General features: G+C 48.1%; 1 protein-coding gene across 2 annotated transcripts in view; it reads left to right on the top strand.

The window, feature by feature from the left end:
* APBA2 (amyloid beta precursor protein binding family A member 2) overlaps positions 1 to 19,862 on the top strand; it is a 194,118-nt gene that overhangs the window by 24,080 nt on the left and 150,176 nt on the right. The window contains exon 1 of one of the 2 annotated variants that reach the window (XM_032622809.1): positions 13,577 to 13,635. The exons of the other annotated variant lie outside the window; for it this stretch is intronic. The gene's annotated coding sequence lies outside the window, so the exon portion shown is untranslated. Of the gene's footprint in view, positions 1 to 13,576; positions 13,636 to 19,862 lie in introns of those variants that run through there. 2 annotated transcript variants of the gene reach the window in all.

Here is a 19,862-nt window from a genome sequence, read left to right as displayed (position 1 = left end):
TTCCCTGATGATCGGTGATGTTGAGCACCTTTTCATGTGCCTGTGGCTATTTGTATGTCTTTGGAAAAATCTATTTAGGTCCTTTGCCCATGAAAAAAATTGTTTTTTTCAGAGTTGTATGAGTTCCTTACGTATTTAGGGGTTCCTTCTTTTTTAAGGCCGAGTCACATTCCGTTGTATGTACATGCCACATTTTGTTTATCCGTTCATCCGTTGGACGTCAAGAACACTTTGTGTAGTAGAAAGAACAAAGCGGTGAGACCTCGGTCTCTGCGGTTCACAGCCCCTGTGCGTTGGCAGGTGGGGGCTGACCACACTGGTGCTCGCTCGCTTCTGCTCTCAGCAGGCGCACATGTAGTCTCCACGGGCGCCTGGGCCTGCTGCTGAAACTGGAGGGTGCAGGTGGGTGTGGGAGCCAGTCCCTACCCCCAAAGAGCAGCAGGGACAGGCCAAGTGAATGACACCTCCTATCTAGGGCTTTAACAAGTTCAAAAAGAGAAAAGAGCTTGTATTCATCCTGAGGGCTGCATGGTCACAGGCCACCCAAAGGATGTGCCTCTGTTCCCAGAATTGGTGGGAGATTCTCTGGCGGATGTGTTTCTCCCAGAGCCCTTCGTCAGGATGGGAGCACCTGCCACGGCTACTGTGATCACAGTCAGCGGCACAAGAGCCCAGGAGGTCCTGCAACGTGTCGCCTCTCGTATAAGGATGTCAGTACATTTTATCTGAAGTTGATAATATATCCAGAAATAGAGGTGTAAAAATATTATTTAGAGAGATGGAAATAGCCACCAGAAGAATTAAAATCTGAACTAAGGAAGAGGATTGGCAGTGGCGTGGGGAAGTTGGAGTCAGGGAATATGGCTTTTCATTAGAAGCCCCTCCAGTATGGGATTATTCAGCCTGAGTGAAAGAATCGTCTCGTTTCTTCAGGGCTTTGCGGTAGCCAATGACTGATCTGTGTAGTTACGTGGTAGATGGGGTCAGAGGTGTCTGTCCTCAGGTATGATGGCAGTCACAGTGTAAGGTGTCCAGTAGCACCAGGCAGGAAATGGGAAGAGCTCAGGGACTGGTGGGTTAACAGTGTCTGGCCCAGTAATTCCTGCTGAAACCTTAAGGGTGGGCAATAAATGAAAGCGCTACCCCGGCAGATGTGACTTGCATCCTAACAGCAGTCTTCGATGTCTTCTGTCAGAGGCATGACGGTGGGGCCATTTCTCATCCGTGGAGACGGCTGGTGAAGGTTTCAATCCAGGGCACCTGGACTGTGCTTCCGTCCTCTACAGCCCACCACCCGCGTCGGTTGAGAAAGAGCGTTACCACGGTGTTTTTTTTTTTTTTGGTTCTGGCTTTTAAAAAAATATAATTTTATTTTTTTAGTTGAAGTATAGTTGTTTTACAGTGCTGTGTTAGTTTCAGGTATACAGCACAGTGATTCAGTTATATATATAGGAGATTATATGTATATTGGATTGGCCAAAAAGTTCGTTTGGGAACGTACGGAAAAACTGAACGGACTTTTCGGCCAACCCAATATATATAAATAGGAGAACTATTTCTTCTATATTCTGTTCTCCCATGGTTATTTTCCTATAGCCCTTGTCCCAGTGCACCACAATGATTTGTTTTCATAGATGTCAAAACCATGGCTGGTTTCCAGAACATCATCTTTGGAAATTCTATATAGCAGTGAAGCAGGTTTTCTCTTGCCATTTTTATATAGCTGCGTCTAGTTGAAATTTTAGTTTCATATCACATTTATCTAACAGTGTGTCCACTGGAGATAGTTTGCATTCTATTGAATGGGCTTGATAGGAAATTATTAAAAAACTCAAATATTAGAGTTTCAGGGATCATAAGTGTTGATTTTTAGGGAATGTACCAATTTTCATCTAAGTGATTCTTTTCCAAAAGGGAGGGTCACGCAATGAATAACCTACATTTTCTGGTTTTTCAGTAAGAAGCATTGATTGTGTTTCTTAAAGAAAGAACCATAAGAATATGTGATTTTAATTTTGACTTCATATTAATACCTTCAGAAACAGGAAGTTCTCTGTGCCTGGGTTGTGCATCTTTGAGTTTCCAGGAGTTAGCGCACTGAGGCCTGATCCAGGGAGCTGGACGGTTTAGGTTCTGTTGGCTGCCTTCCCGCTCTGTCCAGGGAGACCAGATCCCAGAGGAGGACAGCAGCAATTAGGCCTTGTTGGGAAGAAAGAACACAGCCACCAGCACTGGACCATTTTGCTTCCCCTGAACAAATAAGATAGTGCATTGCTGGCATCTGTAGCTCCCGTAGGGCTGTGTGGCAGGGGTTGGCCTGCGGGTTTGCTTGGCAGAGACAAGATGCCCACACCCAGGGCTGCTCTACATGGTCAGGGAAGGAGTTTAATTCATTGACAGTTTAGGGGCTAATGATATTCACTTGTTCTGTATGGAGCTGGGGATGGATTCTTTCTCTTTCTTCAATTTAATAGAGCTTTACAAATCAAAATACATCCTGCTTAAGCCATTCAGAACTGTTTCCCGTTAAAAAGAAAAAAAGACAAAAGGTAGCCCCTGTGATGATCCCCTCGCCCACCCCACACCATGGTGGCTTTGTGGGCAGTCTGCTCGCTGCCCCGAGCCCATCTGGACACGTTTCTGCTCCTCATCAGAAAGGGAGCTGTCACCAGTGCAGATGGGAGACTCATGTTAGCTTTAGTGATGGAAAGATGGAAATAGAAGTTTCCTTGATACCACCATGCCAAGTAAGATAATGAGGATGCATATTTGCTGCTAGCCGCTGAAGGCAGACATCGCTAGAGTAATTTGGATTAGTGGGAAGTTGGAACATATTGTTTTAAAAGAGATTTCAAGAGCATCGTCTTTGGAAATCCTCTACAGCTATGAAGTGATTTTTCCGCCTCAATTCTACTTATATAGTAGTATCTGTTTGAATTTTTCATTGGTTATCTGTTCCCTCTAATAGTGTATTTGCCTGAGCTGTCTCGAATTCTATTAAATGGCCTTGGCATTAAGCTGTCTTAAATATTTTTTATTGCTATTTGGAAGACCCGGAAGTATTTCCAGTGTTCATATTTGGGTCACGGAGATGCCACTTTGCATCATTTTGTCATATGTAAGGGCCAGGCTATTTCAAGGAAGGTCCAGAGAAGAGACTTGCTATTTCGGAGAATATCCGATGGATTAGGAAGCACGAATTATTCAAAGATCTGTCCTTTGCGCTTTGAAATCTGAAATGGAAAAGCTGTGCTCAGGGGCAGGGGGATTTGGAAACTGGGAGGGAGCGGGTCAGGCTCCCGGCTTCATTCAGAACCCACATCCTGCCCTACCTGGCCCAGCATCACAGCATCATGGAAGTGAAGATGCATAAAAAACCCGAGTTCCAGCTGCTGGCTCCTAACTCGGGCGGGCGTGGGTGAGGAGGCTGGGTGGCTGCGGGGGGGGGGTGGTGTGCTCCATCCAGCCTGGCACCCTCTGGAGGCTGATTCTCTTTATTCTGCAGATTTCCCTGGGGACTGTGGGGATGGCCTCGTTTCACCGGGGCACCCTCATACAGTTATGGGACAGTTCCACCAGGCTGCAGGGTTGTGAGAGGATGAGCCCCTGGCCCCAGTGTCACCTGATTTTTATCCTTTGCTCCCTGGGCCTTTTGCTTGAAGGTACCTTGAGTATCTTGTGTGTGCATTTACTTCTAAAATGTGCATTAAGGACATCCCTGGTGGTCCAGTGGGTAAGACTCTGCGCTCCCAATGCAAGGGGCCCGGGTTCGATCCCTGGTCTGGGAACTAGATCCCGTGTGCACGCTGCAACTAAGAAGTCTGCATGCCACAACTAAGAAGCCCTTATGCTGCAACTGAAAGATCCCTCATGTCGCAACAAAGATCCCATGTGACTCAACTAAGACCCGGTGCAGCCAAAATAAATGAATAAGTAAATAAATAAATATTTTAAAAAATAAAAAATAAAATGTGCATTAAGCGTTTTGTAAGATTTCATCCATCAGTGTATCCATTCACTCATCATTCAGCAAGTGCTTGTGGAACACCTACTGTGCACCGTGCTGCGTGGTGGCCTGGCCATGGGCTGCCGTGCCCTGGGGAGATCATGTTCTGGTACTGAGCACATCCGCACTGTCCAGGGCAGGGACCGCTGAGTTTTGTCCCGTGTAAATCGGATGCCTCGCACCGTGGTTTGCTGTGTTACAGGCAAGGATAGAAGGCAAGAACTTCTAGACAGACGGGGTGGGCTCGGCCTACCTGCCCAGTGGCCGAGCTTAAAGCCCATGGGTCCACACCTCCCAAGACAACATCCCTGCCATTTGTGGGGGACGCCGAGGGGCCGGCAGGGTGGCAGGGTGATGGGCCCCGTGTGTGCAGGGTGCTGGGTCAGGTGATGGACTTACTGCAGCCGAGGAGACATCAGCCCCCACCTCGTGGGGCTTCGGTTTGCAGAATTTTAGCTGTTATCAATATTTTAAAAAATTTCTCCTGGTTGTAGCATAAAATCCCTTAGCTTCTTGCAGCGTGTTTTGAGGCTTTAATGCCACTCTGCAGATGTCCTTTCGTGATGCAAGAGGGCTTCCTGAGAAGGGGCTGGAAAGTGGTTTTCATCCAGCACTTTTGGTAGCAGTGTCTGGCAGGTTAGGGTGGAAAGAAGGTGGGAGGTGGCAGGGGGGCGCTCACACCTGCTGTTTCGTGGTTTCAGATCCTGGGAAAGCTGCTCACTCCCAAGCATGGTTTATAGGAGAATCTAAATTTCCTCAAGCGACTTCTGAAAGGAAGCAGGCTTTATTTTCATTCATTCATTAATTTGTTTTTTTAATTTAATTTTTTATTGAAGTGTAGTTGATTTACAATGTTGTGTTAGTTTTTGGTGTACAGCACAGTGATTCAGTTATACATACATGTACATATTCTTTTTCAGATCCTTTTCCATTATGGTTTATTACAGGACATTGAATATAGTTCCCTGTGCTATACAGTAGGACCTTGTTGTTAATCTATTTTACATATAATAGTTTGTATCTTTTAATCCCAAACTCCTAATGTATACCTCCCCCACTTTCCCCTTTGGTAACCATAAGGTTGTTTTCTTTTTTTAAAAAATAGCATACAGATATTGCTACTTCTTTTTTTTTAAATTAATTAATTAATTTTTGGCTGCATTGGGTCTTCGTTGCTGCGCGGGCTTTCTCTAGTTGCTGGGAGCGGGGGCTACTCTTCGTTGTGGTGCACGGGCTTCTCATTGTGGTGGCTTCTCTTGTTACGGAGCACGGACTCTAGGCCCATGGGCTCTGTGGGCTCCAGAGCGCACGGGCTTCAGTGGTTGCAGCACATGGGCTTAGTTGCTCCGTGGCATGCGGGATCTTCCTGGACCAGGGCTCGAACCCATGTCCCCTGCATTGGCAGGCGGATTCTTAACCACTGCGCCACCAGGGAATTCCCATAAGTTTGTTTTCTATGTCTGTGGGTCTGTTTCTGTTTCATAAATAAGTTCATTTGTGCCATATTTTAGATTCCACAAAAGAGAAGATATGAAAATGCTGTCTGCTTGATTTTTTGTCTGTGAAGGGTTTTTTTGGTTTTTTTTTTAAACGTCTTTATTGGAGTATAATTGCTTTACAATGGTGTGTTAGTTTCTGCTTTATAACAAAGTGAATCAGTTATACATGTACATATGTTCCCATATCCCTTCCCTCATGCGTCTCTCTCCCTCCCACCCTCCCTATCCCACCCCTCTAGGTGGTCACATAGCACCAAGCTCATCTCCCTGTGCTATGTGGCTGCTTCCCACTAGCTGTCTATTTTACGTTTGGTAGTGTATATATGTCCATGCCACTCTCTCACTTTGTCCCAGCTTACCCTTCCCCCTCCTCGTGTCCTCAAGTCCATGTTCTAGTAGGTCTGTGTCTTTATTCCAGTCTTACCCCTAGGTTCTTCATGACCTTTTTTTTTTTCTTAGATTCCATATATATGTGTTAGCATATGGTGTTTGTTTTTCTCTTTCTGACTGACTTCACTCTGTATGACAGACTCTAGGTACATCCACCTCACTACAAATAACTCAATTTCGTTTCCTTTTATGGCTGAGTAATATTCCATTGTATATATGTGCCGCATCTTCTTTATCCATTCATCTGTCGAACCACCATATTTTTTAAAATTTGGAAGCATAATTATTTCAGCAGTTTTAGGTTTATAGAAAAGTTGAGCAGAAAGTTCCCATATGGCCTGTAACCCCCATACCCCCTAATTTCCCCAGTTATTAATATCTTGTGTTAGTGTGGTACATTAGTTACCACTGATGAGCCAATATTGATACACTATTATTATTAATAATAATAATAACTAAATTAGGGTTTGGTTCACTCCCTGTGTTGTATATTCTATGGGTCTTGACAAAAGCATAAAGACTCAGACTACCATCCTTTTGTTTTACTAGTTCGTTAGTTGTGTCCTGTTAGCTTCTTCCTGTTTTAAGGACTACCCTGGTAACAGCCTTTGGCGTCTCGGGCAGGGCCAGGGTGCTGAGGTGCTGGCTCTTGTCCGGGGAGTGGAGCTTCTGTGGTGTCCTGGTCCCCCCACCCCAAATTCGGAGCCCGCTCGGGTCTCAGCACCTGTCGCCATGTGGCAAGGGACTGTGGGGACTGGAAAGCAGTAGACGAAGCAGGCGCCTCCCTGGGCTCCTCTTCCCCGGTTTCCCCTCCTTTTCCCCTCTTGAAATTTGTGTCATTTATCTCAGAATGTTCTGGCAAGATGTAGTATTTTAAAGGACTGCCCGGGTGGGCGTGGGTGGAGGGCTGCTGCCGTGGCCCTGCTGTCCTGTGATGGATAGCGCGGGGTTCTGGGGTGGGGTGGGGCCGCCATGGCCCCACGTGCGCCCCCCTTGCTTGTGGTGAGCATGTGAATAGGGAGGGAGGTGGGAGGGGATCTGCGGCGCTTTCAGGATGAGGACCGGCCCCTCTTTTTGTTGGAACAGGAACTGGCCTGGATGTAGTGTCGGTTGGAACAGGCTGTCCTCCCGTCCCCACATGGCAGGGGATGCCTCCTGTACAGCATCCTTCCAGCTGTGGCCGCTCCGAGGGCAGAGCCTGTGACCCCTCCATGCCCCATGCCCCACAGCCATGGAGCTGGGTGTCCAGGCCACTCTGAGGGTTTGCACCTCGCCTGGCTGGACATGGTACGTGGAGGTGTTCATGAGTGAGCAGGGCCCTGACGAGGTGGGGCTGGATGTCCTCAGACCTGGTCGAAGTGGTTGCCCTGTTCACCTGGCAGGTGGCCTGGGCAGCCCTTGGTCCCCCTGAGCATCGGTCTCTGTGTAGGTCCTGGGGATGGTCCTGTCACTGAGTCACCATTCAGCGGGGTGCCACTGAGTACTGCTGTGGGTGGCCCCCACAGAATGTGGCAGGTGGGGATGGCAGGGTTTCCGTCCCGTGGGTGACGGGGCTGGGAGGGCAGGACAAGGCTGCAGCCCGGCCCTGTGAGTTGGGTGCTTAGTGCTCAGCTGTCGCCCAGGGATCACTGGGGGCAGGCCTGGCGTGGCTGAGCCTCGGCACAGAGCCCTGAGGAGGCCGGAGGGCACGGAGGCCAGGCCTGGAGGCTCTCCCCACCCTTATGAGGACGTGTGCTCTGCATGTCGAGGGTCTTTGGAGGGGGGACGCTTGAGGAGAGGAGGATTCGACCTGACTTACGATTTATAATAATATTTTTATAACAGCCTTACTGAGATACAATTCACATAACGTACAATTCACCCATTTGGGGACTTCCCTGACAGTCCAGTGGTGAAGACTTCACCTTCCAATGCAGGGGGTGCGGGTTCAATCCCTGGTCGGGGAGCTAAGATCCCACATGCCTCAGGGCCAAAAAACCAAAACATAAAACAGAAGCAGTATTGTAACAAATTCAATAAAGACTTCAAAAATGGCCCACATTTTTGTGGATGGAACATTACCATCGCCCATACCCATTAGCAGGCATCCCGTTTTCCCCTCCCCACCACAGCCCTAGCTTTGATTTCTTTAAGTGAATGTGTTGTTGAAGAATAACCATCATACGGGCATGTACACTTGTCCTGGAGTGAATGTTTGTGTCCCCCCCTCCACCGCCAGTTCTTGTGTTGAAATCTAATGCCCAGTGTGGTGATATTAGGAGGTGGGACCTTTGGGGTGATGAGGTCATGAGGGTGGAGCCCTAAGAATGGGATTAGCGCCCTGATAAGAAGAGGCGAGGCAGCTGGCTCCCTCCTCTTCCACCGTGTGAGGACACAGCAAAAGTCAGCCATCTGCAACCCAGACAAGGGCTCTCGCTAGAACCCACCCACGCAGGCACCCCGATCTTGGACGTCCAGCCTCCAGAACTATGAGAAGTAAATCCCTTTGGATGAGCCACCCCATCTGTGGTGCTTGGCTATAGCAGCTCGAGCCGATTGAGACTGAGTGTGGCTCACCTACGTGGTGCTGACCCACCCTGAGAGGGCCGTGTTGGGCAAGGGCTGAAGCAGGAGCCCTGTTAGGAGCTGTTGATGGGGAGGGTGATTGCAGGAGGGGGTTCTAGAGGCGTCTGACGCTTGAGGCAGCACAGACCTGGTGGCTTGGAGGAGGGGAGGGACAGGAGTCAAGGGGGACCCCAGCTGGGGGCTGAGTTGTCATCAGCCAGACAGGAGGAGGCTGAGTCTCATGGGGGGAGGGCTTGGCCAGCTCGGATGATGTGCTGGGCACCAGGTGCCTGTTAGGCACACATTGGAGGTGCTGATGGATGGATGGTGTGTGGGCTTCCAGAAAGTTCTGTGGGGTTGCGCACACACCAGGGAGCCGTCGGCTTAGGGCGGGCCCCTGATCTGTGGTCCTGGACCAGGGGTCTTGCACATGCAAGGACAGCCCACCCAGCGACGTGGTAAGCTACTGAAACAGTAACAGAGCTGGGGTGCATGCAGCCCAGGGGCCCCTGCTACCTGCGGTGAGCCTGGCTGCCCAGCTAGAAGGCACAGGCGTGATTTGGGCTCAGGACCTGTTTCTAATCTTCACTTGTCTGGGGAGCCCACCAGGTGTCAGATCCCCTAAACTTCCCCCAAGTTTGTATCCATCACATTTAGAATATATCATGTAGTATGCAGACATTTTAATCCACGTAGAGGGTCCATTGCACCATTTGTGGCATTTCCATCATTTCACCTCTCTTTGATCATATCGAGGACATTTTTCGGATAGTCAGGGAAGTGTCATTTTGGCATAACACAAAATTACAACATTTTCAAAAGTGGGCAGAGTAGAAAACGGTACCTAAAAATGCTTCAGTGCGGCCACATCACCACATTCTGTGTTGAATGCTTCACATGTCCCAAGAGGCTCCACCTGGGACTTAACTCTGCAATCTGGAGCGAGTGACTGGCCCTTCCTGAGGCTCTGCTGGCTTCGAGGAGGGGCTGAGAAGAGAATCCCTCACGCTGGGAGGCTCAGCATCCCCCGAGGTCCATGGGCCTTGACTCCTGCCTGGAGGGGAACCGTCCAAGTTGTAGCGTGCAGGGCAGGCGGCTCCCATCTGCGGACCAGGACGACCCTCTGCCCTGGGCTGGGGGGATGGATTGTCCCGATCTTTGTTCTTTATGCCTGTGGGGCTTTCTGTGCTCTCTGCAGGGGCCTGGCCTGCCCCTCCCCTCCCCCACACCACTCGCTGAGGCTCCAGGAACCTTGGGGTCAGTGCTTTCCCAACTTGCCATTTTGGTGCCTTGGACAGTTGGTCCTGATTCTTTTACTCCAAACATGTGACCGGGTGGCCCTGCTGCCTTTGAAGCCTGACATGCCCGTTGTCATGTGCACCTGTGGGTGGGGGCCGTGAACCTTCCCAGGGCAGGTGTGCTCAGAGCACACCTGGGCTCCTGGGCACTTGTGGAAAGGCAGGGGTTCTCAGGTGGGATGTGCCCACAGACTTGAGTTTTTGTGAAGGACAGTGGGTCCCCATCCCGCTTTTGTCCTGGACACGGACAGCGGCCACCTGAGACTTCCCCTCATCATAACGTAGTTCTATGTTTAATTTTTTGAGGACCCTGCATACTGTTTTCCACAGTGGCTGCACTAGTTTTACATTCCCACCAACAGTGCACAAGGCTTCCCTTCTCTCCACATCCTCGCCAACACTTGTTATTTCTTATCTTTTTGATACTAGCCATCCTAATGGGTATGAGATCTCATTGTGGCTTTGATTTACATTTCCCTGATGATTAGTGATGCTGAGCATCTTTTCATGTGCCTGTTGGCCATTTGTTTGTCTTCTGTCTCAGCTGTTTAGGGACTAGATGGAGAAAGGCCTTGCTGAGTGGACCAGGGTGGAAAAACCTGGGGAGCGGTGTGATTGGACCTTCCCCCAGCTGAGAGTGATGGCCTGGGGGGTGTGAGCAGGGCTTGGGGCAGGGTGGGGAGGCCTGGCCACAGCACATGGAAGGCTCTTGGCAAAAAGTGACTCCAGCAGGTTACAGAGGTTGGACTGCCCCTGACCCTGGGGCCAGGCCTGACCATGTGAGCTCGGCCATTTTTCTGCTGTCCAGGCATCCAGGGGCCCAGTGCCAGTGGGGGCCTGGTGGAGGTGGGTGTGACACTGCCAGCACCATGTCCCTTCTGGCAGTGTCCCTGCGCCAGCCCAGCCCCGGCTTGGCTGATTCCAGCCGAGCCACCTACCCTCACTGGTCACTGTTGGCTCTGAGGTGGTCCAAGGTTCTTAGTTACCAGGAGCAGAGCGCTGGTCTCGCCCTGACATGTGGTCACCGTCCTTCACCCCTCTGATGCTGAAACTCATCTCCTGTGCACCGGTGCCTATTTGAATCTCAGAGACAGAGTTTTGGGTGAAGTGGAAAAGAATAGCTTGACTGCTTTGAGGGACACAGTGAGCTCTTGCCCTCAAAGCTGTGTGTCTCAATCTCGGGGGATTTGGTGAGGAGTTTTATAGCAGTGGTTCAAGAGAGGGGTTGCTGATAAGGATCAGGGTGAGTGCAGGGCCTGCACTCCTTTAATCTGGCCTCACCGTGGTCTCCTGATGAGCTTCTGTTGTTCTAGAGGTTCTCAAACTGCGACCTTCTCTCTGGAATGAAGATTGCTTCATCAGGTAGTTGATGTCTTCCCTTTGTTGGGGGTTTTAGTTCTGCAGAAGAGCTCAAAGATATTGTCGTGTGTATCCCTTGAGGTGGAACCGGGACCCTGCCCCAAGGCTGCACTATTGTTTCTTGGCTATTCCTCGCTTGTCTCTGCATCCCCTCCCTTCCCTGATTAGCACCTGTTTGAACCTGCGCGTTGGAACTCAGGGAAGCTCATGGAGGCTGGAGTCTGTTCCCTACAAACAAGAAACAGGGGACACAGAAAGGCTTCCGTGCCCAGGAGCCCCACAGGGTCCTGCTCAGTTTCACCCCCGTGTTCTTTCTGGGGTTGAGAAGCAGAGGAGGAGGGTAGCCACTGGCCCCTGGGAACCGTGCTTTTCACTTCCAGTTAGTTCACAACCGTGGGGATTTATGAGCTGCTGGAGTGATTTGCATTTCCCTGCAAACGCTTTTTCAGGGCACACCATGTGAGTGGCTGGGCACAGGGAGGGAGGCACTGTGTCACCTGAGTCCTGCCGGACGTCACAGCAGATGGAGCCGAGGGCCTGAGCCTGACATGCACTGGGGTGGCCGCACTGGTGGCTGTTGAACGGAGGGTGGGTGGACCATTGACGGAAGACGTCCTGGTTCCCAGGCAGCCGCCCCTACCCACTGTGGCTGGCCTGTGGAGCAGGAGCGTGGCTGAGAAGCTGGCTGCATTTTTAGCCTCAGGGACACGCTGCGCGTGGCAGCCTGCAGCCCGATGCAGGTGACGGGTGGGTGGGTTCAAGGCAGTTTTGCAGCATGGGGAGCGTGCAGCTTCAGGGGCTGGCAGGCACTCAGTGTGATCTCAGCGATCTCAGTGGCGTGCTCCATTGCTTCCCGTCCGCTGTAGCTGGTGCCTTTGACCCCAACCTGATGCTCCATCCTCGTCTCTCGGAGTCGCTTCCCCATCTTTGCTGCTTTTTGCATTTATCCTCCCCTTTCCTTAAGGCTGGGATTGAGGCCCATGTCCTCGGCTTGCTGGCTGCGGTGGCATATGAAGTCTCTGGAAAGCTGTGCCTTTGGCAGGCCAGGAGCCTAGAGGGAGCAAGGAGATGTGGCTGGGAATGATTGTGCAAACTGCAGAGACAAGACAGGCTGAGAAGATTGTGGTTACAGCTGGAGTTCAGGGACGCCTCTCCCGGTTGGGTTTTGAAGGATGAATAGTAGTTTGTCAGTGAGATTCTAGAGGCGTGAAAAGGGAATGGCTGAAACACTGGCCTGGAAGGTGTGAGACCCCGACAGCATTGGGTCTTGGGGGTGTGACGGGGGTGAGGCTGCAGGGATCGGCAGAACACAGACCCGGGAGCTCATGGTCCAGAGCTGATCACCGCGTGGTGTAGCACCATGCCTCCAGACCCCATTAGAGTCCCTGGCTGTAGGTGGGGGCAGGCACGGTGTGATTTGGGCCGGGTGTCATCTGCATGGAGGGTGGAGGGGGTCCGTGATTGGATTTAGGAGGCCTCCAGCTGGGTAGCCTGCTCTGTGGGCAGGAAGCATGGCAGGAGCCCTCCACGTCAGAGCTCAAGGAGTCTTGTAAGTTAATGCGGGTCTGTGCCCTCACTGGACAGGCAGGGTGACCAGGCTGCCGGTGCTGGAGTGGGGCCTGATCCCCACATCTCAGCGCCCCTGGCATCCTCCGAGATGAGGAAATGGAGCCCCAGGAGGTTCTGGAGCCTTCACAGGCTGTAAGGGCAGAGCTAGGTCTGAGCCAAGGTCTCTCTGTGGCCCAGCTGTATGCGGAGATGCAGGCGCCGCCCCTGCCAGGGTGGCTCCCCCACGTGTCAGGGAGCAGACGGTGGCCCTTGCACACGGGGTGGCTTGTGCTGCACACCCGCACATGCACACACTCACCCTTTCTTTGACAAGACTTTGTTCAGTGCATTTTGTAAAATTCCTACCCCCACCGTGCCGTGTGCAATGCACACAATTTTAAGATAACCCAGACATCACCAAGCTCTATCTTGTGTAGCATTTTGGTTTTTTTGGGAAAACAAATTGGGGACAGAACCTTGAAGAATATGCTTCCTTTCCTGTCAGAGCAAAAGGAACCTGTAGTCTTAAGGCCACGGGGTTTCCTGCATCTTCCTCCAAAAGGGTTAGAGAAATGCATCCCCAGGAGACCGGGGCCAGTGGCTGCGTCCTGAGTGCCCGCTGGCCTTTGGGAGTAGAGGGAGGGCTCCCCTGAAAACTTGGGGAGACTCATGATCACCTTGCCACTCTTTGATTTTCAAACTGTTGGGTGGCTCTGTGGACCCCGGGAGCTCTGATCACAGAGTCCTGAGCTGCTTTGACGTCAGGCACAGGGAGCTTTATGGAGCCTGTGATCCGGCACTGCATCAGAGAACTTCCTTCTGCTCATACAGGAGCAGCCTGTGTGCTCAGCCCGCTGACGCCAGCCTGTGTACTCTTTCATTTCAGTCTCTGGAGCATCCGAGTGTCGCTGCATCTCGTCGGGGGAGCCGACGGCCGGGCCAGGACCGATCTGCGGATGGCCCAGGGTCCCCAGGCGCCTGCAGCTTCCCGGTGAGTAGGACCTGCGGGGTCACCACGCTGTCCGCCCTGCGTGCCTGGTCATCTGAGCATCCACAGGCTGCCCGGGGGCTGGGGGACAACTGGGCCCGCCCCCCTCATCTTTCTCCAGCGGAAGCTCCAATGCAGCTACACTCACGTGTTTCACCGTTTTCTGTTTTGACAAATTGATGAGGAGAAAGACGAGTTTGGGGCGTCCCCAGGGGACAAGCCACGCAGAGCAGACGTGGTTTCCTGTCACCCTTCTTCTCTCCTTTCAGACTCACCTTGTCCCCTTCTGCCGCTGGGGATGCTCCAATCTGAGTGGCGCCGTTGCCCGCTTCCTGCTAGGGTGCTGTTAGGCCAGATTGTGATATTAGGGGAATGCTGGCCTCATAGAATGAGTTAGGAAGTGTTCCTTCCTCTTCTAATTTCTGAAATAGATTATAGAGAATCGGTATCATTTCTTCCTTAAATGTTTGGTACCATTCAGCAGAGAAACCATCTGGGCCTGGTGATTTCTTTTGGGAAAGTTATTAATTATTGATTCAGTTTTTAAGATACATATAGTTATTCTGTTTGTCTATTTCTCCTTGTGTGAGTGAGTTTTGGTAGTACACGTCTTTTAAGGAGTTGGTCTGTTTTATCCAAATTATCAAATTTGGGGGCATGGAGTTCTTTGTAGTACTCCTTTATTATTATCCTTTTAATGGGATATTATTATCCTTTTCTATGGGATCAGTGTTGATGACTCCTCTCTCTCTTTTGGTGTTGGTAGTTTGTGTCTTCTTTTTCTTGGCTAGCCTGGTCAGCAAAACAGGTTTTGGGTTCATTGATTTTCTGTATTTCCTCTTCGTTTTCAATTTAATTGATTTATGCTCTAATTTTTATTATATTTCTTCTGCTTGTTTTAGGCTTCAGTTTCTCTTCATTTTATTTCCCAAGGTACACGCTTAGGTTATTGATTGGATATCTTTCTTCTTTTCTAATGTATACATTTAATGCTATATATTTCTAAGCACTGCTTTTGTTAAATACATTGTAGAAATTCTGACAAGTGGTATTTTTGTTTTCATTTAGTTAAAAAAACTTTTGATAGTTCCTCGTTGACCCATGTGTTGTTTAGAATTATGTTGTTTAATTTCCAGATATTTGGGAATTTCACCTATTTTCCTTTATTGATTTTTAGTTTAATTCCATTCTGGTCTGAGAATGTACTTTGAGTGATTTCAGCTTTTAAAAAACTTGTTCGTGTGTGCTTTATGGCCCAAAATGTGTTCTGTCTTGGTGCTATGGTCTGAATGTTTGTGTCCCCCCCAAACCCCGCCCCAAATTCATATGTTGAAATCGTAACTCCCAAGGTGATGGTATTAGGAGGTGGGGCCTTTGGAGGGTGACTAGGTCATGAGGGTGGCATGCTCATGAATGGGATTAGTGCCATTATGAAAGGGACCCTGCAGAGCTCCTCACCCCTTCTGCCATGTGAGGACACAACAGGAAGTCTGAGATCCAGAAAGGGGCCCTCATCTGACCAGGCTGGCCCCTAATCTCGGACTTCCAGTCTCCCGAACTGTGAGAAATAAACTTTTGTTGTTTGTATGGCACTGTAGTATTAATATTTCATTATAGCAACCCATACGGACTAAGGCACTTGGTAACTGTTCCATGCAAGCTTGAGAAGAATGTGTATTTTGCCATTGTTGGATGGAATATTGCATGCATGTCAGTGAGACCCAGGTGATGGATAGTGCTGTCCAGGTGAACCATCCTTGCTGATCTTCTGCCTGCTTGTTCTATCAGTTACTGACAGGGGATGTTAACGTTGTCAGTTATAATAGTGGATTTGTCCTTCTCTCTTTGCAGTTCTATCAGTTTTGCCTCATATATTCTGATGCTCTGTTAGGTACATAGCCATTTACGATTGCGATCTCCTGTTGGAGAATTGAATTACGTATCATGCGGTAATGCCCCCTCTTTATCCCTGACAGTTTTCCTTATTCTAAAGTGTGCCTTGTCTGAAATGAGTATTGGTACCCCAGTTTTCTTTTTTTTTTAAATTTTGAAATGAGATTATTGTTTGTTTATTTTTTATTGGAGTATAATTGCTTTACAATGTTATGTTAGTTTCTGCTGTACAATGAAGTGAATCAGCTATATGCATACATATATCCCCTCCCTCTTGGCCCTCCTTCCCCCTCATCCCACCCATCTAGGTCATCACAGAGCACCGAGCTGAGCTCCCTGTGCTTCAGATTCCCACTAGCTACCTATTTTATACATGGTAGTGTATTTATGTCAAACCTAATCTCCCAGTTCATCCCACCCTCCCCTTCCCCCACTGTGTCCACACGTCCATTCTCTACATCTGCGTCTCTATTCCTGTCCTGCAAATAGGTTCATCTGTTGGTACTACAGTTTTCTTTTGATTGGAATTAGCACGGTATATTTTTCTCCATACCTTTACTTTCAACCTAAAAGTGTCTTTATATTTAAAATGGGTTTCTTGTAGACAGCATGTAGTTGGGTCTTGTGTTTTTATCTACTCTGACAAACTCTATCTTTTAATTGGTGCATTTAGACCATTTACATTTTAAATGATTATTGATGTATTTAGATTGATATCAAACTGTTCTTTTTTAAAATTAATTTTTATTGGAGTATAGTTGATTTACAATGTTGTGTTAGTTTCTGCTGTACAGCAAAGTGAATCAGCTATACATTTACATATATCCCCTCTTTTTTAGATTCTGTTCCCATATAGGTCATTACAGAGTATTGAGTAGAGTTCCCTGTGCTGTACAGTAGCTTCTTATTAGTTGTATATAGTAGTGTGTCAATTCCAATCTCCCAATTTATCCCTCCCTGCACTTCCCCCTTGGTAACCATAAGTTTGTTTTCTGCATCTGTGACTCTATTTCTGTTTTGTAAATAAGTTCATTTGTACCATTTTTTAGATTCCACATATAAGTGGATAGCAAACTTTTCATTCACTGTCTTCTGTTCTTGCCACTTCCTTTTCTCACTTCTCTGGTTTTCATTGACCATTTTATAGGAATCAACTATATTTCTCTTAGCTTATCATTTTTAATTCTTTAAAAATTTTTTTATTGTTTGACTCAGAGTTTACAATATACATTTTTAAGTAATCTAAAGTCCACCTTCAAATAACACAATACTTCTGCAGATTTAGTGCAAGTACCTTAAAACAGACTATTCCCAGTTCCTCCTTCCCGTCCGTTGGGACACTGCTGTCATTCATTTCCCTTACCCATAAGCTAGAATCATCACAATACATTGTTACTATTAGAGTTTTAAATAAACAGTTATCTTTTAGATCAAATAAGAGAAGAAAAGTATAAGATTTTATTTTACCTTCATTTATTCCTCCTCACACACTCTTTCTTTCTTCATATAGATTCAGGTTTCCAACGTATATAGTTTTCCTTCCGTGTGAAGAAGAATCTTTTAATATTTCTTTCAGGGTATGTCTGCTGGTGACAGGTTCCTTCAGTATTTGTTTGTCTGAGAAAGTATTTATTTCTCCTTCACTTTTGAAAGATAGTTTTGCTGGATATAGAAGTACAGGTTAGTGGAGTTTTTTTTTTTTTTCTTTTAAAGCTTTGAAGATTTTCACCTACTCCCTTCTTGATTGCATAGTTTCTCACAAGAAGTCAGATGTAATTCTTATCTTTGTTCCTTCATAGATAAAATGTTTCCCCACCTGCCTCTAGCTTATTTCTTGATTTTCTCTTTGTCTTCAATTTGCTACAGTTTGAGTATGATATGCCTAGGTGTAGTTTTTGTTGTTTTTTTTTATGTTATTGCAGTATAGGATTTACAGCGTTGTGTTAATTTCTACTGTACAGCAAGGTGATTCAGCTAAACATATGTATACATTCTTTTTCATATTCTTTTCCATTATGGTTTATCACAGGATATTGAGTATAGTTCCTCGTGCTATACAGTAGGACCTTGTTGTTTATCCATCCTATATATAATAGTTTGCATCTGCTAATCCCATGTTGTTGGTTTTTAAAGTATTTATTCTGCTTGGTGTTCTTTGAGATTCCTGGATCTGTGGTTTGATGGTGTCTGTTGTTAATTTTAGAATAAATGTTGGCCATTATTAGCTCAAATATGTTTTCTTCCTCATTATCTCTTTTGTTTCCTTTGGGTCTTCAGTTACACGTATGCTGTATCTTTCAATATTGTCCCATGGTCCTTGGATGCTCTGTTCTATCTCTGCTTTCACCCCCACACTGGCCTTCTTTTTTATTTTGCATTTCAGTTTGGGAAGTTTCTATTGGCCTATCTTCCAGCTCCCTGATTTTCCCCTCAGCCGTGTTGAGTCTGCTGATGAGCCCATCAAAGGCATTCTTCCTTTCTATTACCAGTTTTTTAAAAATTTCTAGCATCTCTTTTGGATTCTTTCTTAGACTTTCCATTGCTCTGCTCATATTATGCTTCTGTTCTTGTATGCTGTCTACTTTTCCCATTAGAGCCCTTAGCATATGAATCATAGTTCCTTTAAGCTCCCAGTCTGATAATTCCAAAGTCTGTGTCATATCTGAGTCCGGTTAGGATGGTTGCTTTATCTCTTTAGAATATGGGTTTTAAAAACTTTATTTTTTTGCCTTTGGTATGCTTTCTAATTTGTTGTTCAAAGTCAGATATGTTATAATGTGAAATAGGAACCGAGGTAACATGCCTTCTTGTGGGAATTTGTGTAAATCTCATTAGGAGCTGGGCAGTGTGTCATGTCTGCTGAAGCTGTAGGTTCCAGAAGCTTCAGACTCCTCCAGTGGTCTTGGTTTGGCCTCCCCTCTGGACACGGGGCTTCCCTCAGTCCTGCTCCTCAGAGAGGGTCTGGTCTTGGAGCTCCTTCGGCTGGAATCCACTGTTATCAGACAGGAGCCCTGTTGGTGTGGTGGGAAGGTGTGGGGGAGGGCATGTGTTACCGGAAAACTGGGTTCGCCTCTTGGTGGGTGTTGAGCCAAGAGACACAACTAAGCGGAGATCCGGAGAAAGAAGGATTTATTAGTTGCAGCAAGTAAGGAGAACACCAGGGCTCTTTCCCAAAGCAGTGTCTCCCCAGCAGCAAAATTGGGGAAGTTTTAAGCTTAAGGGTACATGCATATTCATGAGGGGGCTTGAGAAGAGCAGAATTCAGCATAGAACTTCAATCAACAGAGTCCAAGCTTTAGTTGATTGAAGTCATGACGGCCAACATCATCATTCCATCCTCCACCTGGGTGGGGGCCTTAGTTTCTGCAGAGCTCAAAGGCATGTTATCATGTGTATCCCCTGAGGACCCAGGACCCTGCCCCAAGGCTGCACTATTGTTTCTTGACTGTTCCTCCCTTGTCTCTGGATCCCCTCCCTTCCCTGATTAGCAACTGTTTGAACCTGCCCGATGGAACTCAGGGAAGGTCATGGGGGCTGAATGAAGCCTATTTCCTGTAATCAAGAAATGGGGGACACAGAAAGGCTTTTGTGCCCAGGAGCCCCACAGGGTCCTGTTCCCTTTCAGCGGGTTCTCAATGAATAAACTAAAAGTGATAAATAAAGAGGCCAAGCCACTTGGTCACGGTGACGGCTAGTTTGTAGGATTTCTCTTGTGCGTTGTGGTTTTGGTGAATTTGAAGCACAGATGAGGGAGCCTGTATCCGGGAGGCTCCGGAAGTCCGCAGTGAATGGAGGAAGTGGCTCAAAGCTGCCACGGGAAATGCAAGATGATGATGGTGCTGGTGGTGGTGCTGGGGCCGTGGCCACACCAGGCAGCTGGGCGGGCCCAGCCACACAGAGGCAGGTGGGCTCTCCTGCTGTCACTTCTAAATTACTAGCTGTTTTGCCCTCTTACTGTGGATGAACCTTCCATCCCACCCCTTTCCCTATGCCTGCAGTACTTTGTTTTGGGGATCGCAATAGCGGGCCTTCCGCGCGTCAAGAAAAACAGAATCGCCCCCGTCCTCCATGTCTTGTCAGCGATCCCTCCGCCAGCATCGAGTCTCATGAACAGATTTTTAAACCGTTGCCATCTGTTCTGCTCTTAATTGCAAGTGTAAAAAATATTATTTTCCCAATTGCATCAGGGGAAGGGGAAAAATATGTATTCCTAAAGACCAGAGTTCTTGAATGAGGCAGCCTGGCTCTGCTGCCCACTCGCTAAAGATGATGTTGCTTCTTTGCTCAAATGGAAGCATTTTATAGCGGTGGTTTACTTACAGGGTAATATTGGCCCA

The sequence above is a fragment of the Phocoena sinus genome, chromosome 2 (genome assembly GCF_008692025.1).
Source record: "Phocoena sinus isolate mPhoSin1 chromosome 2, mPhoSin1.pri, whole genome shotgun sequence".
Classification (NCBI taxonomy): domain Eukaryota; kingdom Metazoa; phylum Chordata; class Mammalia; order Artiodactyla; family Phocoenidae; genus Phocoena; species Phocoena sinus.
Note: the sequence above shows the minus strand (reverse complement) of the source record. Positions and strands in the feature narration are given on the sequence as shown.